Raw genomic sequence first — 6,000 nt, forward strand, 5'->3', positions numbered from 1 at the left:
GAAATTCCACGACACTTATACAGTACCTCACATCTTTTTTTCATGGCACCTGTATAGGGTTTGAAGTTTTTTCAACTTGCCCACTTTTCATTACATTGAGAGTACAAGTTCTAGGTGGATGTGTCATAACTGTTTGCCTCCGTTTGTTGGTGTCTAGATGAAAGTAAGTTTGGGTCAGCATTTCGAAAAAACAGAGACATCATCTTTGAGCTTCATTGCACCTTTTCAGAAACCAGTGGGTGACGTCACTGAGATTATGTTAATGTTTTATGTATGCTATATATTTCACAAAGGGTTCTCTTGTTGTCAGCTCTTGATTTGTAAATAATCTCTGTTTTGGAGTCCATCTCTGAGTAATTTCAATCTTCCCTGTCTTTGGCTCTCCTGAAGCAGCTTTAGTTATCCATAAAGATATATTTATGTGGGATGGAAATCAAACTACAATATCTGATATCATAATAGACTTTTGCACCACAGTTAGTACTGGTAGGCGCACTTTAGCGTTTTTATCTTTTTCTGTCCGTCATGTTTTACTAGCTAACAGTAATGTTAGCTAGTAAAACATGACGGTAATGTTAGCTAGGAAGTGATTGATGCTCAAGTTAACTGTTGTCCTACAGTAGTCAAACCACATGTCAAAAAGACAACTTATTTTTACAGAAATTTGAGCCTTTTCTGGACAACAATTGCTCAAAGAACAAGAAAGCAAAGACAATAAATAGGAGATCCATTAAACTCTTATCCTTCCTCTTCATGGGGATAGTAATTTGTTTATCATCACCTGGCATGCAACTTTTAAAGATTTCAGCCCACAATTTAATGCCTGCCATCCATTCCTGCCATCGCATGAGTAAAAATCATCCAATGTGGATTGAGTTACTGACCACAGTGACTATTTGAGATTAGGCGTGATGAAGGGGTGTATATTTTTTGCGGTGGTTCTTGTTTGGGAATAATGGGCACATGGCAGACTAATCAGAAACACTCAGAGGGAGGGATGAGCCGCTCTGACGGCTGCTGTGTTGAATGGAAAGGGGGGTGAACTCCTAAACAGCAGATAAAAAGTGGGATTAGTGTGTAAGAGTGGTTTCTCTACAAATAAAGACGGTTCACACTAAGGACTCCACACATTTTCCGACCGTACCGCAGTCTCCTTCAGTTCAGGGAAGAAATGTTCGGGGATTTTCTTCCCTCTTTGTGGTTTCAGCCTCACAGCAGCTTGTTAAATTGTGACTCTGGCTTTAATTGATGAGAGAGTAATTTGGGTTGGAGGGATTTTTAAATGGTCATGTTAGCCCAACATATATTGGGGGACTTTTTAGGGATATGAGATCGAGAACTTTTATACCAGCTCCAGTCAGCGTATTGTGCCTTGATTGGAAAAATCCAAGTTTATAGAGAAGCTTGCAGTTAGTTGATGAGGTATGAAATGAGGTGCTGATGCCAAATGGATGGAAATTAAACCACATTCTCAAAATAAAATCTTTCAGAAACATCCATCTCTGTTGGAAGTTTACACACATCTGTATTGGTGACACATGTTTAAATCAAATTCTGCATTTAGTTGTTAAACCTATCGTACGATATTCTCCATGGTAAAATTACCACTCTGCCTTACACCTGCTTCTTCAAACAAAATGTTAACACGCTGCATACAGTCATTCTGAAAGAAATAGGCTTGCACCTGGCCTTCATGCATGATTTCTTTCCATTTTCCAAAGACCCTGCTCATTATTCTAAGAGAATGAATTACAGACCTCAAGTTTGGCCAATAAAAGTTGCAAATAGGTTCTTTATTTGCACCATAGCGTTATAAATCTCCACCCACCCACGTGTTCATTATATAAGTGACTGAATACTAAATAACACTGAAAACTGAAAATGAAATAAAAACAAGGTGGCCGTACACACACCAAGAGCACACATACAGTAGCCCCATCTACCTTCCAAAAAGACATACATTTAATTTCCGGGCCATGTAAGTTTATGTCTTTTAGATGCCATATTTCATATGCGTTCTCTATGACTCAGTCCTTCCTAAGGTTGTTCGTGTTGGTGGTTTTTTTCTAAGAATGGCCACACCACAGCACTGTCTGCAGCAGGCAAAGCCAGGCTTCACAAATGGCCTTTTTATGAACACACATGCACACACATCGCCAAACTGTAAATCATTTTCACATGTTGGACCTTGCAATATATTTCACATCAAGGGCTGGTGTTTTAACCTGCCAGAGAAGCAGCTTTTCAAATTTAAAAAGTCAAAAGGAGACTTTTGTTGAATTTGTTTTAATAAGAATGATTTCAATTGACTAATCAACCTTTTGGGTTGACTGTCGTGGACTATGTTTTTAAAAAATATATTCCCGGCTGAGTTTTTCCATCAAGATCTAAACAAAACAAGCTTACATGTTGGAGCTCGAAGGAATTCATGTTGAATTTTCAGGATGTTTTCTGTGTGAATTCGAAAGATTTGACCCGTTAACCTCCAGAAAGACTGATAGTTCTACCCTTAACCTACAGATGAACTGATGGCCATTAACAGATGTTTTTAGATGTCCGTACACAAATGTTCGTGTCAGACTAGGTGTAAAACAAACTTCATAAACAACTCCCTCTTTTGGTGTATTTGTACCCCTGCGTTTATCAAATATAATCGTGTTATTTACTTACATCGTGTTGATCTTTAGAGGCTTTCATGAGACACCAATGAAATCATGAAAGAGTAATGAAAATGTACATTTATGCCACATTTTGATCAGTCTCATTTACACTGTTATGCCTAAAAAATCCCATTGGAAGAAATTAGCTTTAAAGTGACTTGAGACACCAAAGCCCAAAACAAATCCAACAATTCAAATGTGCTGCAATTGAAAAACATGCTGCAAAAAGAAAAAAACATATCACTGCTGCCAGGCTGAAACCCCCAACCTACAGCTTTTCAAGAAATAAAAAAACAGTGTTTTTTTAAGTTATATTTTTGGGGCTTTTACACCTTAATTTCTAGAAGTGAGGACAGTGGATAGTGTAGGAAAGTGGGAGAGAGTGGGGGAATGACATGCAGGAAATAGGCCGCAGTCTGGATTCAAACCCGGGCCACCTGCTACATGGGTGCACAACTTAACCATTAGGGCAAGTCTGTGAAAACACTGAACATGATTCAGTCACAAGCTCCTTTTTAATGTTTAACATTGGCTTAAATGTTGTAATGCCCCCTGACAGGCACTTAGGTTGACAAAAACATAGCTTTTTGAAAAAATAAATCGTGAAATATGGAGGTATGAGGTTTCTGCCTGACAGCAACTGTCAAAAAATACAGATGTGGTGCAGAGTCAAAGACACAAACACTTAGAATTCCAATTACAAGACTGTACCTTGTGAGAAGTTAAGATTGTATAAGGAGACAGAGGCAGGAAAATTGATAAAAAACAGAATGTGGGTATTTATTCATTATGTTAAACAGTGAAGTCTATCCCCCACTAACACAAAAGTCGTCATTGTACTGCCTTCAATTAGATGCTACCATATGAAGGGTTGCAGCAAAGATGGCATACATAATTAAAACACAAAACCCTTAAACATATGTATAATATAAATGTATTTACATTTAATGTAATGACTATAAACAAGCAGAAATCAGCTAGAACATTTGCTAAAGAGTACTCCTTCTGAGCTCTTTTAATTTGCATTACTTTTTCTGTAGATGGGTTGGCCAAATCAACCACTCAGGACAAGCAAACTGTGGGAACCACGTAATCTCAACGTAATATACTGTCTCCCTGTCGACTCTACCTTCCCAAAACTCCCGCTCGATGACAGCATACAGCTTCTCGTGTTGAACACTAAACCAGACCTGAGCATGATTCTTTGCAGCCTTTGTTTAAAACCTGTGAGAATGTAATACCTTCAGTCACACGGGGACAATGAACAGTGTGATTCATATCTCATAAAAGGACAACACCTGTGATCACATACCATACTGTCTGCACTGCTGCTAAAAAAAAAAAAAAAAAGGCCATGACTGTGTCTCCCAGATCCATAATCTAATTGAATCTGTCACAACTGTTCTTATGATGGACACATATAACCCCTGAGTCCCCTGAGTCCCCTGAGGGCCCGGGGTTTGGATCCTGTGAGTCTGGGAGATAACGTGCCTTCAGGTGTAGGAAGATGATGTGCACAGAATCAGGTTACAGCAGATTGGTGGGGACAGGTTGATGGAAGCTCTGATTGATCCTGAAAACAGAGACGCCTGTGGGAGAAATGTAATTGAACCTGCAACAGATGTTAAACAGTCCCGGAAGAATGTGATTCTGAGGAAGGCAGACAGTCTGAGTGTCAAAATTAAACTTGATGAACAGAAATACCACAGATTTATTAAACAGAATTAGGACAGAGCGTTCTTGGGTGTGTTCGCTTGAAGTGGCGACAGAGTTCATAGTGCAGCATCAAGAATATCTAGCCAACTATCTGAAGAAAACACAACTCTGTTAATGGTCACGAAAACCAATACAAATGTCTTTATTCCATCCCAGTACTGCAGGATCAAAGAAAACACTGGTTGCTTTTTGTTTTTAACAACATGTCGAATATATTTGGTGCTAAATTGTTTGTTTGTGCAAACCACTTCACCACAGACTGCTTCAAAAACAAGAGTCAGTACAAAGCTGGGTTTGTTTCGACACCCACTCTCATGAAAAGATCATTACTAATAGTGTGTGACCCAACAACAGTAGACATGTAATTGATAAGTGTTGGCAAATTGTAATATTATTTACAGTTTATTACAAGAAACATTTGCATTGGTTTTGTAACAGGTTCTTCTGGAGTGTTCACTATGTTTGGGTGTTTTTCCACCTCTGCATCCATCTATTAAATAAAATATTAAATTATTGTATTTATTCAATGTTTGTGTCAATAAGTTATTGAATTAGGATTCAATAATTCTGGTACTATAATTAAAGATTTGTCTATCTAAACTCACCCTATTTCCATTAATTTAGGGTCACAACAACAGGTATTAGTATTAATTTTGTAATCCTGTATACAGTGTGTACACTTATTCGGAAAATCTCATACCATTGTTTAAGTATGTAGTAGTATGGGCCTGCTACCTTTCAATCTGTATGTACTGAATAAATAAGTATGTAACAAATAAAATATGTACCTTACGCCACCTGTCTGTTTTTCGTTCAACACTTTTCTTACCTGCTTTTCACCTTTTTGAGGTGAATTTCCTGGACTTTATGGCTTTTTGTCCTGCTCCTCCCTTCCTCACCTTTCTTCTGTCCGTTCCACACTCCCAGCCTCAATCTTGAATTGTCCCTGCCTCAACCTAGTGCTGACCTTGCCTCAATCTTCTACCTTCTCAACACTGGACTTAAACCCCGAACCATCAGACTGTAAGGCAGCAGCTCTATCCACAACACCACCAAGTTGCCTGGCAGTGACTGCATTTTTCTGTCTTTTCATTCCACTAATTTGTTGTAGTTGTTCAAAAGCACAGCTCAACCACATTGTAGGCAAACTGTTTCTTTTCTATCTTACAATTGAATGTTAATAGAAACGGGAAATGATGTGGAGCTATCTGGTTCTGTCCAATCAGAAACAAGACGTGTTGTCCCTCCATTTTCCATTTAGTGAAATGTTGTTGTATTTTGTGAAATATTGTGTTTTCTAAAATGTTGTTTTTTCCGTAATGTTGCCAAATTTTCTGTAATGTTGATGCATTTTGTGAAATGTTGCTGTGTTTTATGAAATGTTGTGTTTGATGTGTTTTCTGAAAGGCTGTTTTGCCCTTTAGGGCCACCATACTATCTGATGTTATACTTTAATTCTCAGGGTTTATCATGACTCCAGGAGTAATTAATTTTAAATGTTAAATTTCTACAGAAAATAAGCTTTACTATCGTTTCAATTAAATGTTTCTCCACCAAAGTATTGTTCTCTTAATTTAGTAAAAGTTCTGGATCACTTTTTCACCATGAAACAGAGACAGTAACA

The sequence above is a fragment of the Notolabrus celidotus genome, chromosome 20 (genome assembly GCF_009762535.1).
Source record: "Notolabrus celidotus isolate fNotCel1 chromosome 20, fNotCel1.pri, whole genome shotgun sequence".
In the NCBI taxonomy this organism is placed as follows: domain Eukaryota; kingdom Metazoa; phylum Chordata; class Actinopteri; order Labriformes; family Labridae; genus Notolabrus; species Notolabrus celidotus.